At 38.7% G+C, this 21,496-nt stretch overlaps 1 protein-coding gene across 10 annotated transcripts in view; it reads right to left on the bottom strand.

The window, feature by feature from the left end:
• Positions 1-21,496, bottom strand: part of LOC150099238 (uncharacterized) — an 825,097-nt gene that overhangs the window by 302,983 nt on the left and 500,618 nt on the right. The window lies entirely within an intron of this gene.

The following is a 21,496-nucleotide window of genomic DNA, read 5'->3' as shown; positions in this document are numbered from 1 at the left end:
ATCTATTGTTGCATAAAGAGAAGTTTTACAAGTATTTATTAAATCTTAAAATGACTGTGTCTCAGATTTTTGACAAAGTGATACAGCCACACTTGTTGAGGTTTGGGGACTTTTTCATAGCCACAGCTGACTTCAAAAACAGTCTCTCCAACTTCTATCTAGTACTCTAGTTTTTTTACCATCCAATCCTATAAGAAGGAATGTCCAATGCATGGTTGTCTAGTCCTGACTTGCCATGATGTGGTGGTAGTAAATATATTTCTTATGTTTTTCATATGCTCCTGGATGTGATAAAGGAGAGTTTGCCCTTAGGTGAACAGATAAGGGTTGCTAATTGAATATATGGTTTGAATGAGGTGTGGAGCTTATATTTATTAAGCACTCTGGATATGAAATGTTCTGAATATATGGGATAGTAATAGTTTCACTATGGCTTCATGTATTATGGGAGGGGGATAGAAGTGCATTTAGTATTTTATCTATTTTTAGAAGTTCTATTTATTTGGCTATAAATTTTGTGTGATTCAGATTATTCATATTTAAAGTGTATATTTAAAGTAAGCAAGTTCTGTGATAAGATCAGTATCATTGGAACAGATAGTCCTAGTTCCATATTTTAGCAATTTTAGGATACCATATTGTTAGCCTCTGTAGCTCAGTCAGTATAGATGAAGCCCTTTGGTTGAAAAGACTAGGTTTAAATCCCATCAGAGAACTTTTATTAAAGCATTTCGACAGAAGGTGAGTTAGTGAATCTCATGTGGAGATGGTAGGGTTTTTTCTTCTAGAAACTTGGGATTTTCATCCTGCAATCAGGTAAATTAGTCAGGAGAACACAAGCAATTTACTTACAAAGAATACTTATAAGCATAGGGCTAAGCACTTTATATTGGAATTCTTCTTCTTCTTCCAGCATTATGTCCACTCAGTGTAGGGTCTTTTTTTTTTTTTTTTTAAACTTCTGATGGATCTACTTCACCCATGGTGATCCACTCCATCTTGAGAGAGTGTATATATATATATATATATATATATATATATATATATATATATATATGACTGGATAAATGCATGAAAGTGAAAGACAATCACAAACATCCATGCCCTAGGTGGGATTCGAACCTGCAGTCTCTTGGCTGGAGAGCAGATATGCTAACCACTCAGTCAATAGGCTGGTAAGCACCTTATATTGGAATTATGGTTGCGAAATCCAATAATACTTGAAAGGTTATGAGCACTTAAATACTTGTTAGCACTACTGACAATGACGATGCTGTTAGGCTAGGCAGGATGATGGTGTGATTGTTTGTGTAAATATCTTCCAGTATGTGTTGGCTTTTTATAAATAGAAAAGATAACGAACCATTGAAAAAGTTTGTGATGAATGTGACTGGAAAGGAAAGAAAGTTATTGGATTCTTTCTCTATTGTGAAGCATTTTTAGATAGTGCACTAAAAATGTGTAAAGTGTGTCTGGACCATCTAACCAGCAAACACATCATTTAGTGCAGCCAAACCACTGTTTTGAAAGTGGCCATGTTGAGTTCTTTGTTCTCTAGTGCTGACTAAAGGGGAGAAAGGTGAGACCTCATATATTTTTCCTTTCCATGTCAAATAACCAGGACACACTTTAAATATGAATAATCTAAATATGTCTTGAAGGAGGATAAGACTTTATCAAATCATATCATATACAATATTAGTCTGCCAAAAATTTAAGCAATACTCATTTTAAGGAAGAAATAATACTTATAAAATTTCTCATTATCCAACAATAGATTAGGAGTTTAATTCTTTGTGTTATCTGTTACAATTTTAAACCATTCCCACTATTAACTAATTGTTCCATTTGCATATAGCAAATGGTTTGTTTGTGCTCTGAAGATGCACAAACAAACTGATAATTAAATATAATTAATATAATATAAAATTAAATTAAATATAATTAAATATAATAATAAAAAAACACCTAATAACTAAATAAATATCTTCTTTTCTTGTTTATTTTCTTCATGGTATCAATTAAAATGCAAAAAATCAAGATAAAATCAAAATGAACAGCTGTCAAAATGTAAGCTTTTTTTTTTACACAGGTCCACTCTATAATAGCTAATTTACACTGCAAACATAATTTTTTATCAGTTAATTGTGTGCTCCGGCTTTGCCTTTTTATTTTTTCAAGAGGATCAACTGAAGTTTCCAAGAGAAAAACTTCATTACCTCCATATGAAATTGGAAACTCACCTTTACTATATGTGAAAATCCTTATATTCTTCAAACTTAGATGAACTTTAAAATCAGATCTTTCAAACCTCAGCCAGCGATAGTGACAGGATAGAGAAATTAAAACTCCATGGTGGAATCAGGAAGTTAAAGAGACAGTCATAATAGAAAAGGAAGAAAGCACGTGCAGAAATTGGAAAGTCACATGGTATTAACGTACTACAGGTTGACTAACCAACCTCTTATGTATAAGCCCAAGATAAAAAAATAATTAAAAAATAAGTTGGCATATGCTGAGAGAATATAGAGAAAAATGTAAGTGCAGTGGATAAAAGTAGATAAGCAAAAGTCATAGGAAGACTATACAATATAAATTATTATTATTATTATTATTATTACCGGTACCTCCATGGAGTCAGTAGACTCATCGCAGGAATATAACAACATACAGTATAAATATCAGGAAGGTGGCAAAATATTGAAAAAGTTTAGAAATGGAGAAAGAGTTTTGTAAAAGTAATCAGAGATTCATTTAGTTTTGAGTTTTCAATGCCATATAAAAACTGACTTGGTAATTACGTTGAAAGATTGTTAAAATCTTTCAAATCTTTTGTTGTCAAAACATCTGGCTAATCTTTGAAAGGACCACATCAGACATATGGACTCCTTCATCAAAAACTTGCAACATTTTGTAGACAAACTAGGAAAAATTTCTATCTTACCAATGGACATTCTAGCTAGTCTAGATATTGTATTTTGTTTACAAATACTCTTGTAGATGAAGTTATGACACCTGTAGATGATCTGTCCCCTCCTGACATCTCTCAACTATTTAGACATTGTCTCAACTCCAATTATTTCCGATGGAATGGTAAAATCTACAAACAACTATCTGGCCTTGCAATGAGAAACCCTCTATCTCCTCCATGTGCTGACTTATTTATGGAAAACTTTGAAAAAGATTTCCTGCTCTCTACAAATTACGTAGCTGACATATTTATAATCTGGAAACACAGTCCGGCTGAGTTACATGATTTTCTTTCATCTATTAACTCCTTCCATCATAAAATTAAATTCACTTTAGAACTTGAAAATGAAGGAAAATTACTTTTCCTAGATATTTTAATTTTGAAAAAAGCAGAAGAAGGCCTCTCTCTCTCTCTCTCTTTTAGCATGTACCACATGCCCACTCATACAGGTCGTTATCAATATTTCTCTTCATTTCACCACATATCACAAAAATTAGATATTATACATACACTGAAAAAAAAAGGGCAATCTCCGTTACAGGAGAAAAAACTAAGAGAAGAATTACATTCTCCTCTCCAACTGTTGGTGAGCAATGGATATTCTAAGAAAATGGTACAAAGTATACTATTCTTTTCTCCTGCTCCACAACAATTTCCTGACATCCCTTATATTGTTAGGTTTTTTCAAAATCACCAATCTCCTGAAATCTTATGACATAAGAGTGGCATTCAAGGCAATTGTGACTATACAAGGTCTATTATGTTCACCTAAGGACCACAACCCTTTCAACAAACATCCTGGAGTTTACAATATTCCATGCTCTTGTGGTCTTGCTGACATAGGACAAACATCTAGAAGTTTGGAAATTAGACAAAAAGAGCATATTGGAGATGTTAATAACAACAGAGAAGACAGGTCGGGTCTAGATTTTCACTTCTCCACACTCACTACAATACTGAATGGGACAAGAGCTCCATGTTCCACAACAAATTCCTGACATTTGCTACAGAGTCCCAGTTTACATAGAGGACAACTTCGATGGCTGCAACATCAAAGAGTCTACGATGGTTATCCACTTACAAGGTACACTCAACAGAAACCAGGGAATGATTTTATGTGATATTTGGAAGTCACTTATTAGATCTTTCCACACATCAGACTAACATTTCTGTCAACTATCACGCATACCTACTTAACAATGACTGACCTGTGCCAGCTTTCATGCTCCACGTTTCTGTTTTTTTTACTTTTGTATAATGCTTCCTACATGTTTGGTTTAAGTTATGTAATGGTTCATGTATACCCCTTCTTGTATTTTTTTGTTCTTCCTAACTCAGAAGACGCTACTGGCATATATGGCAAAATTAGTTGGTTTAACTACTTAACATTATCACAAACAATTAAACTCAGTGTCAGTTATCTTTTGACACATACCAAGGTTACCATTAACATTACTGACAGGATGGGTGAAGCACTAGTGCTTTTCATATCCCCCTTTATCTGTAATGAGAGCTGGTTGGGAATGGGAGGTTTGTGAGCAGTTAAGCTCGCCCTCTGAGGACAGTTGTGTTAGTTAGCTATGATCAGTTGAGAGAAGAATAGCCTTCGGTCTTTTGTGTTTGTAGTAAATCAATCTCATTGTAATTGACAGCTTGTACGATTAGTGGGTTTGAATGTGAACCTGACTTCATGAAGAATTTTTCTGCAAGATTACGAAGAAAGGAGGAAATGTATGGAATGCCGGTTTCTCGGTGAATCTGTGAATGTGAATCAGGATCATCCTAAGGCATTTGCTTTGGATTCTCTGCAATTTCAAAATGTTTGAACTTGAAGTGTGACTCCATGCTGGTGAGGCATAGGTAATGACTGGATGTATTACCATCCGGTAAAGAAGCAATTTATTATGTAGGTTCAATTTGTTCTTGCGGTTGATCAATGGGCAGAGCTGTGCTATTACTTTGGAAGATTTGGAGCCAATGAGATTGATGTGCTTGTTAAAAAGGAGTTTCTTATCCATTAATACCCCAAGATATTTGGTCTCTGATTGCCATGGGATCTTATGACCAGAGAGCAGGATGTCTTCTTTAATGCAGATCTTTCTTCTTGAAAACAACATGGCTGAGCTTTTGAGGGGGTTCACTTGAATCCTCCAGTTAGTGAACCAGTTTGCTAGCTCATTGATACTTCCTTGGAGACTAGTGATTGCTAGGCAAGGGCTGAGCGATCTAGCTAGAATAGCGGTGTCGTCAGCATAAAGGGCCGTAGTAGCTGTTCTTGAATTGAGAAGAATATCTGCCATGTAAATTGTGAAAAGTATTGGGGCCAGAAGAGAACCCTGAGGTACTCCCGCCAGAATTTTGCACCTTGATGACACAATTCCATTGAGTTTTACTTGCATGTATCTTTCATCAATATATGAATATATGAGTTTCATTAGTTCAATTGGGATATTAATATAATAAATTTAGTTTAATCCTTTATCCAAGTGTGAGCAAATGAAGGTTGAGCCTGAAAGTATCTTCAGGACTGGAGTAAGGTGGTACAACACCGGGCAACTCGTTGCAAAGGTGGAGCAAGCTCACAACACTCCTATCTCGGTATCTCCCATAATACAAAACACATCTCCTTGCGGATATGTATAATGTTATGCATTAAGGGGAGGGCCACTACCCAGACTAGTTTCAACCTTTATTAAGGTCTCTTCAGTCTGAGCCAGGCCCAAGTGGAGATACCAGGCAGAAGCATTAGCAAGGTCATCTCTACCTATAGGAGTTATACATGTACATTATATATATCCGCAAGGAGATGTGTTTTGCATTATGGGAGATACTGAGATAGGAGTGTTGTGAGCTTGCTCCACCTTTGCAACGAGTTGCCCGGTGTTGTACCACCTTACTCCAGTCCTGAAGATACTTTCAGGCTCAACCTTCATTTGCTCACACTTGGATAAAGGATTAAACTAAATTTATTATAGTCTAACCAAGTGAAAAATAAACTTTCAACATCTTTCTCTAAATCCAGAGTAATTTAATAAAAAGGTGGCACACCATTTGGTAACTCCTATAGGTAGAGATGACCTTGCTAATGCTTCTGCCTGGTATCTCCACTCAAGCCTGGCTCCCACTGAAGAGACCTCAACAAAGGTTGAAACTAGTCTGGTAGTGGCCCTCCCCTTAATGCATAACATCATACATATCCGCAAGGAGATGTGTTTTGCATTATGGGAGATACTGAGATAGGAGTGATGTACGCTTGCTCCACCTTTGCAACAAGTTGCCCGGTGTTGTACCACCTTACCCCAGTCCTGAAGATACTTTCAGGCACAAACATCGTTTACTCACACTTGGATAAAGGATTAAACTAAATTTATTATAGTCTAACCAAGTGAAAAATAAACTTTCAAAATAATTGGGATATTGTTTTCAATTAGTTTGAAGATAAGGCCTTGATGCCCTTATCAACATCCAAAAATACAGCAGCAGTGTGAAGGTGCCCGTTAAAACCATGAGTAATATGTTCTGTTAGTCGATGAATTTGTTGTACCGTGTTGTGAACTTTGCGAAACCCAAATTGCTCATTTGGGATTATTTTCTGTTTGTCCACTGCTGATTGTAGTCTTGATAGGATGACCTTTTCTATTAATTTGCCAAGACAGGAAAGAAGACTGATGGGCCTGTAGCTTTGGGGAAGATGTGGGTTATTACCAGGCTTTTTAAGAGGTATAATGTCTGTGATTTTCCAATCTGTGGGAAAGTACTGGAATCTTAAAATGGAACTGGTAATATTAACTAGATGAATTATGGCTTTCCCTGAGAGTAGCTTTATTATTCTATTGGTAATGCTGTCAGGGCCGGGGGCCTTTTTATTCTTCAGATGGGAAATAATATTTATTATTTCTGTTGGAGATGTTGGGTGATGGTTTCTGAATCATCCTTAGGCTGTCTTAGTGCATTTCTAACTTTACAATGAACTTTGTAAATAAGATTGATATTTAAGTTTACGTAAGATGGGCTGCAATGATTTTCCAGATTGTCAATTAGAGCTTCTACTTTTTCTTCATCTGAGTGTGCAATTCCAAGATTGGTCTTCAAAGGGGGAAGTGGTTGTCTTTTGGTACGAAGAGGTTTTACAAATTTCCACATGGAGTTATCTTCTGGGTTGATTTCCCTGAGTTTGGATTCCCATTTAGAATTCCTGTGCATCTGGAGAGCTTCTCGAACCTGTCTGTTCAGGTTGTTTTGTCCTGCGGGGCTCTGGTGTTGTGATATCGCTTTCTGGCTTTATTTTTGGCCTTAATCAGGTCCATTATCTCTTCTGGGATCCAGTTGGGAACATGGAAGACAGTGGTTTGAGTGACTGATGCTATTGCTGTGTTGATTTGCCTAGTTAAATTGCTTACAGCTTGGTCTATTTCTTCCTTTTTACGAATGACAGGGGGTGGACCGATGTGGACTGGGAGAACCTTAGAGAGCTTGTCCCGTGGTAAGAAAGAATGATGGGGGAGAGAGTGATCTTGAAGTCCTAACCTAAGCAGGATGGGATTATGATCTGAGTTAAGCTCTTCTGATGTCTCCAGCTGATATTGATATTTGATGTTTCTGAGGATAACTATGTCTAATACATCAGAACTTCCTGATGGGCTGTAGTGGGTGGGCTCAGTGGGTCCAGCTACTATTGATGAGTTGAGTAACGTGTAGTTGAATATGGTATGGCCTTTGGAGTTGATTGACAAACTGAACCAGGCCGTATGTTTGGAGTTTAGGTCTCCTGCTATAATAATGGAATTCGTGGAGCCGAGGATGGAGTCTAAGTCTGCTGTCAATAGTGGAATGCTGGGAGGATTGTACGCTGCGTAGATTTTGAGTTTGCCTGCATTATTAGTGTGCACCTCCACACCTGTCGCCTCAAGGTTTAGAGTTTGGGGGGTTGGTCAGCAAGTTGTGGCTTAAATAATTTTTAATAAAAATAGCTGTGCTGCTTCCACTAGAGTTAAGTCTGTCTGTCCTATAAAAAATATAACCTCTTAGTTTTGAGTTGTTTGATGGTCTGAGGTGGGATTCACTGATCAATATTATGTCTGGATTGTATCTTTTTGCGAATTCTTGCATCTCGAGAATTTTATTTGTTAAGCCATTGGCATTCCACGTTGTTATCATGAGTGAATTGGGTTTAAATTTTTTAAACATTACAGAGAGCTGTTATTATGGATTGGGTTTCTAGATAGAATCTCTTTCTGGAAGATGGTGAGGTGCTTGCTTTGCTGAATTCATGCAGCATTGTTGCAAGTGACGAGGTTAAAGCTGATGTGAAATTAGAGCTTGTTCGTTCTTGCGATGAAGGAGTCTGGGTTCTTACCGCTTCCGCATATGAATTGGACATGGATGAAGGTCGAGTGCCTTCCTGTGTTGCCGAATGTGAGGTATTATGATCTGGAGGGCGACCTGTTTTGTTGTTTGTGTCATTGCTTGGAGGAGCGTGGTTAGTTCTCGTTGATCCACGGTTTTTTGGATGCAAAAGGCATCCCTTGTAATTAGAGGGATGTGGTCCTCTACAATTGGCACAGCAGGCAGGTGTGGATCTGGGCTTGGTGCTAGTTTGGTGACCCTCACTGCATTTTAGGCATCTGTAGGCAGCTCTGCACAGTTTTTGGACATGCCCGAACCTCTGGCATCTGTGGCACTGCCCTGCCGATGCCTTCTTCCTTAGAGGTTCGGTTGTAATTTTAAGCTTACAAATGTTGGTAACTTCATAGATTCTTTTTTGTGTGTTGGAGATTTCGACAAACACCAGTGGCATTGGTGTTTTATCTGACCTCAACATTCTAGTGACTTTGATTGGGGTCAATCATTAATTGATGAGGCCAGCTGTGATCTCATCAGTTGTGATGCAATCAGCCACTCCTCTTAGAACTACTTTTAAGTTCTTCTTGCTTGCTAGCGCAAAGGTGTGGAAGGGCAATTTAGAGTTGTCCAGCATTTTCGTCATCATGCAATAATCTGTGAAAGTGGTAGGGTGAATCTTTACACCCTCTTCAGTATTTCTTGCCCAGGAGAAATTGATATTTTGTTCTCCTAGGGATCTTGAGACTGAGGGCCATTTATCTTTATCTCGAAGGATAACTAGAGGGACCTTTTCTTTTCTATCTTGGGTGATCTGATTTTGGTGAGTTGTTACATCATCTAATAAAAGACGCAGAACATCGGAAGGTGAGTCATTTCACCTTCCGATGTTCTGCGTCTTTTATTAGATTGTTCCTCCTGTGAACAATCAAACTGTCGGAGAGTCTTTGTAGGTGGAACAGGTGTAATGTCCTCTTCGATGTCCAAATCATCATCTTCAGTGTCATTTACTTGAGTGAAGAGATTCAAGCAACCAGGATAATCTGTTTCAAATTTCTTTAGGATGAATTTGAGAATGTCAAGTGACATATCTTTGTTTAACTGTTGAATGGCATCCTTGATATCTTTTACATTCTCCATCCTTGTGTACAATGAGGGATGATTCCGATGTCTTATTCCTGACGATCTAGGAGGGTGGTCTATTGACAAATCCCTCAGACTCACGCAAGAGTCTACCAGCTAGGCAATGTGTAATCACAAAAATAGACAAAAGGAAGAAAGCTTGCCTCTAAATATATCATTTGGAAGTCCCAGCCATTATATACAGCATAGAACGTTTACCTCTATATATCATCTCATCTTAACTATTAACTACTCTATAGCAACAAGTATCACCAACCACCATTCACAGTATTGAGTCTATTCGTCCACATACCAAGGTTAAATTAATGCAGAACTCATATATTCCCCAAATACAAGTAGAAAAAAGATGTATCACCTCATTATTAAAATTCTCTTTATTAGATATAGATATAGAAAATTTTTCACTTGGTCGCAAACTAAATTAAACTTGCCAAGAAATTACATTTCTGGTTTATCCTTTATGCAAAGCAATTAATGTGGTCATCAGCCTTTATATACAACAAGTTGTGTATACTTCACATGCAGACTTTGTTTGCTTACACCTGGATAAAGAATAAACCAAGAATATAATTTCTTGGCAAGCATAATATTTACTAAATTTTTACGTGTCCTGCTGATGACAGCAGATGAATTGCAGCCAAAAAGAATAGGAGATAGGCGGGAGGGCTGCTGTTCATTTGAAGCAGTCTAGTGTGAGATTAAGGCCAGTAAGATAAAATATACAGTTGGTTGTTGCTATAGACAAGGGAGATCTACAGATGAACTGGAAGATATGCATCAACCAAATTAGTACAATGAGTATAGGTTGAGTGATTATTATGGGGGACTTCAACTATGGAGATATAGACAGGAAGGAAGAAAAATCACATGGCAGAAAGGAAATAAAATTTATACATCTGCCGAGAGATAATTACTTAAGGCAGCATGTTATGAAGGGGACTATGGGTGGGAGAGTATTGTACCTGGTCATAGGTTCAGAAGTATTTACCATAACCAAACCTCAATGTCAATTCATCTGCGGAATTGGATGGTATACCAGCTCATGTCGTACGAGAAGCAGCTAAAGAATTGTCAGTGCCTTTGACCATTTTGTTTAATTTGAGTCTCAGGTCTGGGTTAGTCCCAAGGGGATGGAAAGAGGGGAAGTTCCACTGCATAAAGGAGGTTCCAAGACTGCTGTTGAAAATTACCGGCTGATCAGCATATCAGGAATTGTTGTCAAGGTCTTGGAGAAAATAGTCAATATAAGGAAAATAAGATTGGATAGATGAAAATGGGATACTGTATGGGGGACAGCATGGTTTTGTGAAGGGTAGATCATGCCTCAGTAACTTGCTCACGTTCTATAACACAGTGACAGCTGAACTGGATAAGGGTAACAGGTTTACAGTGATTCTACTGGACTTTGCTAAAGCCTTTGATAGGATACCACATGGAATTCTAATCAGTAAACTGCAGCATATGAGAATGGATATAGGGTTGGTGAGATTGATAGGAGGGTGGTTGATGGAGAGATATCAGAGAGTGGTTTATTCAGGAGTAGAGTCCAAAAGACGGCCAGTGACTAGTGGTGTGCTGCAGAGTTCTGTTCTTGGACCACTACTATTTAGTTTGTTCATTAATGATATAGGAAAGGATCTGAGAGGAACTGTGCATCTGTTTGTAAATGATGCAAAGTTGGGTAGAGCAATATTGAATGCTCAGGATGTCAAAATTTTGCAGGATGATTTGGATAGTTTGGATGACTGGGCTAAAGAGAATGGATGTCAATTTAATGTGGAAAAATGTAAGGTTTTGCATTTTGGGGTGAAAAGATTAACAGCAGTATATCACATTGGTGGAACTATACTCCAGGAGATTGACGAAACTAGGGATTTGGGAGTGTTGGTGGATAAGGAGTTGAAGTTTAGGGGACACATCGCAAAAGTGACAAAATCAGCTCATCAAATCACTTGGTTGCTGAAAAACACTTTAACGAGCAGAGACAAACAGGTTATTGTTCCTATGTATCGAGCCTTGATAAGACCCCATCTAGACTACTGTGCCCAGATATGGGCACCAGGGTTTCTTCTCGATGGGAAGGAGGTGGAGAGGATCCAGAGACGAGTGATCAAGATAATAGCAGGACTATGGAATGAACCTTATGAGAACAGGTTGAAGATTTGTGGGCTGCAGAAATTGGTTGATAGGCAGAAAAGGGGTGATATGATTGAGACATTCAAATTACTGAAGGGTTTCTATAAGATTAATTCAGAAGATATTTTTGAGAATAGGACTGGTAGTGGGAGGACTAGGGGCCATCCATGGAAGCTTAGTAAGAGTGTGGTTAGCAAGCATGTTAGAGCTAGGTTTATTACTTGGAGAGTGGTAAATGAGTGGAATAAGCTGCCAGAGTCTGTTGTGGGTACCATGACTGTAAATGAGTTCAAGGTGAAGTATTATAGATACTGTGTGAATGGCGAATAGTTGTTCTTGACATGATGTTGGGCCTCCCTCGATGAGTCTAAGGACTCCTTGGAGCTGCCCGTAATAATAATAATAATAATAACCAAGGTAAATACCATTGCCTTCGATTGGTGAAAGTGACCATGCGGTGTTGACTTGGAAGATTGTACATCATGAATATTCTATCAAGAAGGGGTATATGTGGAACTACAAGGCAGGTGATTATGACAAGCTTAGGAAGAAGCTTAAATCTGTGCCATGGCATAAAACACTGCAAGGTAAGGATGTCAGTAGTGCATGGGATATAGTTAAGGGTCATCTAGAGGAAGCAATATTAAATTGTATACTTAGGGTAAGGAGGGTTAATTGGGTAGGAGTTAGATGGATGAGTAATATTATCATGCTCAAGCTGCAGAAGAAGAAAATACTGTGGAGGGTACATAAAGAGAAATATGACCAGCAAACTCATGAACAGTACAAGGCTCAGGCAAGAAAAGTGACCAGCATGACAAGGAAGGCAAAACCAGATTATGAGAATAATTTAGCTGAGCAGGCTAAAGGAAATCCCAAAGAGTTCTCTCATTATGTGGCAAGTAAGAGGAAGAATGAATATGGAAGATTAACCTTAATGAGTGAGGATGGTCACAAGAAGAGAGAAGCTACGTAACATAATAAAGGACTTTGTGGCATGAAGTGTTTGTGTCATATATGCTTCCCGGAAGTTGGATATGTGGGGGATGAGAGAAGGGGGAGTGCATGTGTGCGTAAAATGCAGGCAGTGGGAGGAAATCAATGAATTACATATTTCGATAACCGACCTAGTTGCTTCAGGGATGGGAAATGAATGTCAGGAGACGGGCAGTGTGATAGGAGAGAATGACAAGCGGGAGACGTGTAGTGTGATAGGAGAGAATGATGAGCGGGAGACGAGTAGTGTGGTAGGAGAGAATGACAAGCGAAGTATGAATGAGAAAATAAGAGTCGGGAGTGGAAGGCTTGAATGACTGTGAAGTTTACGGAGATGGTTTTGATTAGGTAAATGGCAAGTAAGAGCGACTAACTTGCAGAGAGGGATAGATGAGCTGAAAGAGGAGGTGGAATGTCTTGTACAAGATGGTTGAAAGATGAGATTAGAAGAATGGAAGAGATGTATGCAAAGTGAATCAGAGTAGGAGTGAGAGAAAATTTTGGAAATGATAGAAGAGGAGAGAATAGAAGCAGTAGGAGAGAGGGAATGAGAGAGAGAGAGAGGTTTGGGAAGATAGAAGAGGAGAATATAGAAGCAGTAGGAGAGAGGGAATGAGAGAGAGAGAGAGAGGTTTGGGAATGATAGAAGAGGAGAGTATAGAAACAGCAGAAGAGAGGGAATGAGAGAGAGGTATGGCAATGATAGAAGAGGAGAGAATCGGAACAGCAGAAAAGAGGAAATGAGAGAGCGTTATGTGAACGATAGAAGAGGAGAGAATAGGATAATTGAAAATAGGATAATAGGATAACAGAGAGAGGTATGGGAATGATAGAAGAGGAGAGAATAGGAACAGTGGAAGAGAGGGAATGAGAGAGAGTCATGGAAATGATAGAAGAGGAGAGAATGGAAACAGTAACAGAGGGAATGAGATGAATGCGAGGGAGCACTGGAACCAGGGATGTCAGGAAGGCAGGTAAGTAGGGGAACACAGAGAGAAAGTGTTAGAGGAGAGAGCGTGAGAGATGCATGGGAGCAATCGAGGAACACAGTGATAAGAAGTGTAATGTGTGGTGACTCAATGATCCGTGGTGTGCAAGATAGGATGCATGAGGAGTGTTTGCCTGGAGGAACGATAGAAAGTGTGGCTATGGAAATTAAGAGGGGTGAAAGGGTGGATGAGATGATTGTGATGGTAGGAACAAATGGCTTGAGAGGTAATGTAAATTGGGCAGCGAGAGATATGAGATTCTTGCTTGAGATAGTATGAAAGAAGACGCAGAGAGGAAAGATAGTGTGCATGTGGCCTAGGTATGATAGTGACGAGCTGAGCAGAAGAGCAGTAATATTGAACAACATAATAGCTAGAATGCGTCAGAAGAAAGAGGATTGGAATATGTGGATGCTTGGAGGGCGTTTGAGGACAGAGAGAAATTGTTGCAAGAGACCATTTGTATTTGAATGAGGAAGGGCATAGGCATCTGGAGAGATTTCTATTTTGAACGAGTCAATGCAGGAAAACTAGAATGCCCAAGGTGGATGGTAGCAGGGATGGCCTCTTGTGGGAATGGGTACTTGGGAGAAGGGGGACGACATCAGGTAACTCTGAGTCCAGTGAAGTCTAGAGGGGGATAATGCTGGGTATAGAAACAGTGGCATTTTTATGCTCTATACTAATGCCAGGAGTATCCGGAATAAAGGAAAGGAATTGGTTGCGCTGATAGCATTAGCCTAGCCAAAGATTATTGGGATTGCTGAGACGTGGTTGACAGAAGAGGTTATGTTGTTGTCTTGTCTTTTGAAGAGTCTTAGATGTTTCCGTGTGTTCCTTGTACTGCTTTGGCTATGTCGATGATTTTGTTTGTATAGAGCTGTTGTTCAGGATTAGGATCTATTTCTTGCAAAGCTGCTGTAATTGCTGGACAGGTAAAGATGTAAGTGGATGTCAGTTTAGTATTGGGGCAGTTGTTGCAGTTTCTATATGTTCTCGTATCATCTGTATTGATCTTCATTCCTCTATAATGTCCTGTTCGTAGTCTTGTTATCGTGGTGGAGGTCTTTCTGTCAACACTGATTTCGGGAATTTGATGTTGTATCACTGATTTCAGTGGAATTAGTTTAGCTTTTGCTAGGCGCATTGGCATCAGCAAGAGTTATCATGCGAGTTTCTTGGTTGAGTTTCTCTGGCCTCTTTTGCTAATTTATCAGCTGCTTCATTGTAATCAATGCCTACACAAACAGGAATCCATTGTAAAATGCAACTTTTTCCTAAACACTTTAGTTGATTTAAGAGTTTATGGATGTCTTGTGTGAGCTTGGTATTGCCATTTTTGATTGCCTCCATAGCTGATCATGAGTCACTGTAAATTATAATTCCTTCAGATTGTTGAGATGATGATAGTTTTAAGTAGGCTTCAAGTGCTTTATTTATTGCGTGGAGTTCGCTGGTAAAATTGGAAGCGATTCTCCCAGATCCAACTTTTATTGAAAGTTTTTCACCTTTTGGGAGTAGAATGAGAACACCAGTGCCTCCATTAATCATATTGGTGTCTGACGATCCATTGTTATAACAAATAACCTGTTTGGAGGATGAAAGCAGGTTGATAGTATTTAGGCTTTTTTCTTTGAGCATTTCTTTTGGTTCTTTTTTTTGTACAGAGTTGATAAGGTTTAGATTTATGGAGGTATTTGAAGGTAAAAGACTGGAAAATAGAGGTTCTTTGTTTATGTGGGCATTTAGCTGATCAAGACCTATTTCTTTCCTGATAGTGTCATCATATTGCAAAGTTGATGATCTGTGAAGTCTGCATTTTTGATTCCAATGTTCATAAGTTTTTAGGGAGATATGATCGCTTTGGTAGCTTCTGATATTATTTATGAATTTTATGGTGGCAAATTTTCGTGTCCTCCAGCAAATCAAGCCCACATTCCTGTTGGGCTCTGATGTTGTTAGTGGATGAGACTGCACCAATGATAATCTTGGATAATTTTGCTTGTATTTTGTCTAATTTTTTCTTTACTGATGAAGCTGAAGGTGACCAGATAGGCGCTGCATATTCCATTATTGGCATTATTAGTGTAGTGTAAGTAGTTTTGAGGATTTTTGGCTTTGCACCCCAATTTGTTCCACAAAGCCTTTTCAGTATTAGAGTTCTGTTGGAAGTGTTAAAGATGTGTTGTGCAAAATGTAATTCCTGATGAAGCGTAATACCAAGGTATTTTGGATTTGTGACTTTTTCAATTAGCTTGTTGTTGATCTTGACTTTGGGATTGTAGGAATGTCTACTTTTCCTATCTGTACTAAAGGTGCTTAGTTTTGTTTTGTCTGGGTTGATTTTGAGTTTAAGTTCATCTGACCATTTTTCTAATCCTCTCATGGAATTGTTTAGAATCTTCTCTGATTCTTTGATTTTAGCACTAGTGTGCCAGATGGCTATATCATCTGCATAGCAAGTTACTTTTGTGTCTTTTGTAAGGTAGGGATGAATGTTATGACATATAGAAGGAATAGTAAGGGACTGAGTACTGAGTCCTGGGGAACACCAGCCCAGTTTCTCTGCTCTTTTGATATTGCTGCATTGATTCTGACTTTGATCTTTCTTCCTCTGATGAAATCAGCAATCCAGATTAAAGCGTTTCCTCTAATTCCAATATCATGTACTGTTTGTATTAATTTTTTGATCCAAACACGTTCAAAAGCAGCAGTCATATCAAGGAATATGGCAGTTGTCTTTTTTGTTGGTTTTTCCTGAAATGAGTCTATTATTGTTTGGCAGAAATGGAATAATTGATCTGTTGTCGAATGACAGGTTCTATAGGCAGTTTGGTAGTAGTTGATTTTCTTATTTTTTGTCAGCCAGAAGAGTCATAGAAGAGGTTATAATAACAGAAATAGAAGTAGCAGGGTACAGCATTTTTCGGCAGGACAGGAAGAGAAAGCATGATGATGGAGTACTGCTTACGATAAGTGATGACTTATGTCCTCTAAGAGTGGAGGATTTGGAAGGCAGTGACACTAATGATTTTAAAAGCATATGGTGTGAGGTAGAGATGAGCAAGATGGGATATTTAGTGGGGTGTTACTACAAACCAAGGAGCACAGAGGGTGGGGACCAGGAGATGTTTAGACAGTTGAGCTTAGCAAGTGCAAGAAGAATGATTATTATGGGAGATTTTAACTACAGTAGTATAAATTGGGGAGGGGCAGATGCATGTAGCAATAGGGGAATGGAATTTCTAGAATTCTTCAGGGACAAATGTCTTAGGCAACATGTAATAGAGGAAACAAGAGGTTCAAGATTTTTGGATTTGGTGATAGCATCAGAAGAGTTGAAATTAACTGAGATGACATCTCTCCCACCAGTTGGAGAGAGTGACCATGTGGTTTTGACTTGGAAGTTAAATAGACATGCAGGAGTATCAACGAGACCGGAATATATGTGGAATTATAAGGCACGTGATTATTATTATTATTATTATTATTAAACAAGACCTCATGGAGTCAAATAAAAGGACCTCATCTAGGAGGTCCTTTTATCTCACACACATCTCATCATACCGGGTCTTAAACACATTCAAACTCCTTGCAGACACCACACTCTCAGGCAAGGCATTCCAATCATTCACAACTCTGCATGAAAAAAACCTGCCTCTCACTCCCCTACTCACACACTCTTTATACAGTTTCCAGGGATGACCTCTGGTTCTCCCCTGATCTCCCACTATTCTCTGTAGAACTTCTCCACCATTGATCCTATAACAACCCCTTACCAACTTATAGGTCTCTATCATATCTCCCCTCTTCCTTCTCTCCACTAGACTCTGCAAATTACATCTTTTCAATCTTTCCTCATACTCGACATTCCAGAGGTCAGAAACTACCTTAGTCAGTCGCCTTTGGACCCTTTCCAACATCTCTTCATCCTTCTGAAAACCAGGTGACCAAATCTGGGCACAATAGTCCATGTGTGGCCTAATCAAAGCCTTATACAATGGAACAAGAATCTCCCTACTTCTACACGTCAGTGTCCTCCTCATCATTCCCAGAAGAAAAATTTCTTCTAGTCGCCTACTAGATTCGAAACCAAGAGTCTTCTTTCATGCAGTCAAGTGCCATGGTTTGCAAACGCCACATCCACTGAGCTACACAGGCTCCTATTATAATATTCTTAGACATCAACTTGGGGAAGTTTCATGGAGGGAGGAATTGGAAGGCCGTTATATCATTAGTGCTTGGGAAATTGTGAAGGAATATTTGTTAACAGCAATAGTAAGCTGTATTCCAAAAGTGAAGAAGAGGACACAATTTGGTGTAAAGTGCATGACAAACAATATTAAACAGGAACTGCATGTGAAAAAGAGGCTATGGAAGAGATATAAGGAAACAGGTGAAGAGCAAATGCATGAAGAATATAAGACACAGGCTAGGAGAATGACTAGTATGGTAAGGAAGGCGAAACTGGAATATGAGAAGAGATTGGTTCTAAGATCCAAAGAATATCCTAGGGAACTTTTTAGCTATGTGGCCAGTAGGAGGAGAAGTGATTGTGGAAGAATGGCATTGTGGGATAAAAATGGGAATAGAGTGACTGATGCAGAGGACATAGTGGAATTGTTCAATGAACACTTTATTGGTGTATTTCATCCTGGAGGAGTAAATTTTAATACTAGAGGGATAGGGCAGGTTTGAGGTTTAGAGGTGCAGGAGGAGAGCATGTTACAAATACTGAGTACTTTGGATGTCAGTAAAGCTGTGGGACCAGATGGTATTTCACCACGAGTTTTGAGAGAATGTGCTAAAGAACTGACAGCTCCGTTGACCTGTGTTATGTCGTGCTTTTTCTTTAAATCTATGTTACTATTATCCCCTCTTGTGCCATCTAAGAATGAGATCTCCAGTCTATTATCTCTCTAGGGCAATCTCCTTTTCGAATTCTGACAAATTTGTTTGTTCCAGCTGTGCCAGTCAGAATCCTAGGACAGAAGAATTCTTGATCAGAGAAACTTTCCCAGAGTTCTAACAGCTACCTAAATTTGTTAAATATATATAGCATCTGTAGAGATCTCAGTTGCAGTCATGGCCCTATCCTTTCTAATTATTCTATACCTTCCCCTTATGCATAGGTTCAAACTTTTATGAGTGGTAAATTAGTCTCATGCTCAAGCAAAACTCAGGCTTACATACTAAAACATATTTATTAAAGATCTAATGAGTTTACAATTAGGTTTAAACATATCAAAAGCTTATCACAATACCTATACTAAATCAACTGACAATCATTAATGAACATTCTAGTTAATGAACATATAACTCATATCCTCTGGTCAATTAAAACACTTAGCATGGGAAAATACAAGTTTACAATTTTAACTTCAAAAGCTAACACAGACCCCACCACATTAATTAGGTCTCACAGAAGAACTTAAGTCCTCCGATTACCAGTCCAATGGAGCTAACAAGTTACAATGCATATAAGTCATTCAAAAAGTTATCTAGGCAATTGTCCATTTTCTTCCAACTAGAAATTGATTCACCCTTTTCCTATAATGCTAATTGTTAATAAAATAAGAGAATTCTGTACATTACTACTGCTGCATGAGGTTACCATGTCCCTTTTGTCTGTCCTTTACTGTTAGATACTTTACTGCTTCAGTGGGTTGCGTCCACGTGGAGGTCACTTCGCTCGTCTCATACAACCATTTTCTGCACTCTGCTGGGCAAATGCTCATCTCACTGGTCACTATTGTCAGACTGCCCATCTCCCTGGAGGAACGTTTCGTTGTCTCATTCCATAGCACTTCTACCGATGGCCCGAGTTGGTGGATGCCGTCATCTTGCATACAGCTCGCCCGATACTCGCCAGTCAGCAACGGGGAAAAACTTGCCATCCGAAGTCATAGAATTCCCTTCCGCTGGTCAGAATCGTGGGTCCGAAAAAAAACAGAAACAGAAAAAATGGGGGTTGAAACCCGTGTGAACCCGCATTTTATTATCCTTTGTTGCACCCTCTTTTTCGTTGCAGAAGTTTTCTCATGGGGCCTTCCTATTGGTCCTTAAGTTGTTTAGTCACAACTCTTCTCTTCAAGAGCGCTCTTTTCGGGGAACGCAAGTTCAATTTGCTTTTCACAAATGCCTTCACTTCGGGCATTACGCTTATCATGGGTAACTCACATACACAACCTTTGGACCTTTGTTTGCATTGACATACATTTTGCATAAAGTATTTTTTCTTACTAGTGTTTTCAAACAACAATATTTCTATCTAGACAGACAAATTCCTCCTTTTTTTTTGTACTTCAGTTGAAGTTAATTCAATTATATTCTCTATTAACAATTTGTTTCTTTACTAACAGTACAAGTATTTCTTGATTATTATTGTATTCTTGTTAAATCTTGAATGAATGATCCTTTTGACGAAAAGGTCCTTATTCAAGATCTAACACCTGGCTATTCAATGACAGTCTGGCTACAGGAAAGGTGCCCAGAGAATGGAAGGATGGCAGTAGCAGAATGGAAGTGTCTAATTATAGACCAGTTTGTGTGTCATCGGTAGTTGTTAAGATCTCGGAGAAATTAGTTAGGGACAGTATACAACATTGGGCAGATGAGGGTAATATTATCTGTGAGAATCAATATGGATTTGTGAAGGGGCGCTCTTGTTTTAGTAATATACTAGCCTTTTATAATAAAGTTACAAGAGCAGTAGATGAGGGAAAGGCATATACTGCCAGTTTCTTGGATTTAGTGAAGGAGTTTGACAGGCTGTCACATGATAAGCTGATATTTAAGTTGCAGCACATAGGTTTGGATGTCAGGTTGGTAAACTGGATTCAGGATTGGCTGTCTGATAGGTATCAGAGAATTGTGTATGGTGGGGCAGTTTCAAGGAGGCAGAGAGTTACAAGTGGGGTCCTATGACCTATATTGTTCAAGCTTTATATCAATGACATTGTCAGTGGATTGCAGGGGGATATTCAGTTGTTTGCGGATGATGAGAATCTGGGAAGGTTATTAGTAATAGTGCAGATGTGGTAGTCCTGCAAGAGGATTTGAATAAGCTAGACAGCTGGGAAAATGAATGGGGGTGCCTGTTTAATGTAGCAAAATGTAAGGGCTTGAGGTTTTGGACGCATCGATGGGATGCTGCATACTCAATTGGAGGAGCTATACTGGAGGAAGTAGGGGAGACAAGAGATCTGGGGTTGATGACTGATAGAAATCTGAAACTCAGGGAACATATTGCAAAGGTTTTGAAGGTAACACAGAGGATTGCTGCAATAATGACAAGGACGCTGACCTGCAGAGATAAAAGAGTTATCATTCCGTTGTATAAGGCCCTGATCAGACCACACTTAGACTATTGTTCTCAGATTTGGTTCCCAGGATTTGAAGGGGATAAATTAACTGTGCAAAGGGTACAAACCAACATTCATCTTGTGTTGCCTCCACGGTGTCGTCTATTTCTAGATTTCACACTTCTTCATCCATTTTATTCCTACCCTCTTTAGCCTTTTCAAACCTTTGGAATATATTGAGACATTGCTGCTATTAAATAGCTCTTGATCAATACCCATGCAGTGTCTAAATTCTTCCCACTCAACAGCTCTCACTTGCCTGTTAGCTTTCCATAATCACCAGCCTTATAGTTCCACATATATCCCTTTTTTATAGAAGTTTTCATGGCTGCAACCCAGGTGATCACTTCATGGTCACTCTCATCAACCAGGGGAAGATTAGACACTCCATTCACAATCACATCTTCTGATGATATAACTAGATCTAAGACTTTTAACCCTCCTGTGCTCTCTGTTAGATACTACCTGGGACTGTTCCCCAAGAAATTGATTTTCCTTATTCCCTGATGCTATCTCTTCATTCCAATCAATATTGCAAATAAATATATAAGTATAGG

This window comes from Typopeltis vanoorti, chromosome 14 (assembly GCF_054136105.1).
Source record: "Typopeltis vanoorti isolate ZY-2024b chromosome 14, IOZ_Tvanoo_1.0, whole genome shotgun sequence".
Taxonomy (NCBI): Eukaryota; Metazoa; Arthropoda; class Arachnida; order Uropygi; family Thelyphonidae; genus Typopeltis; species Typopeltis vanoorti.
The sequence above is the reverse complement of the archived record's forward strand: the minus strand, read 5'-3'. Positions and strand labels throughout refer to the sequence as shown.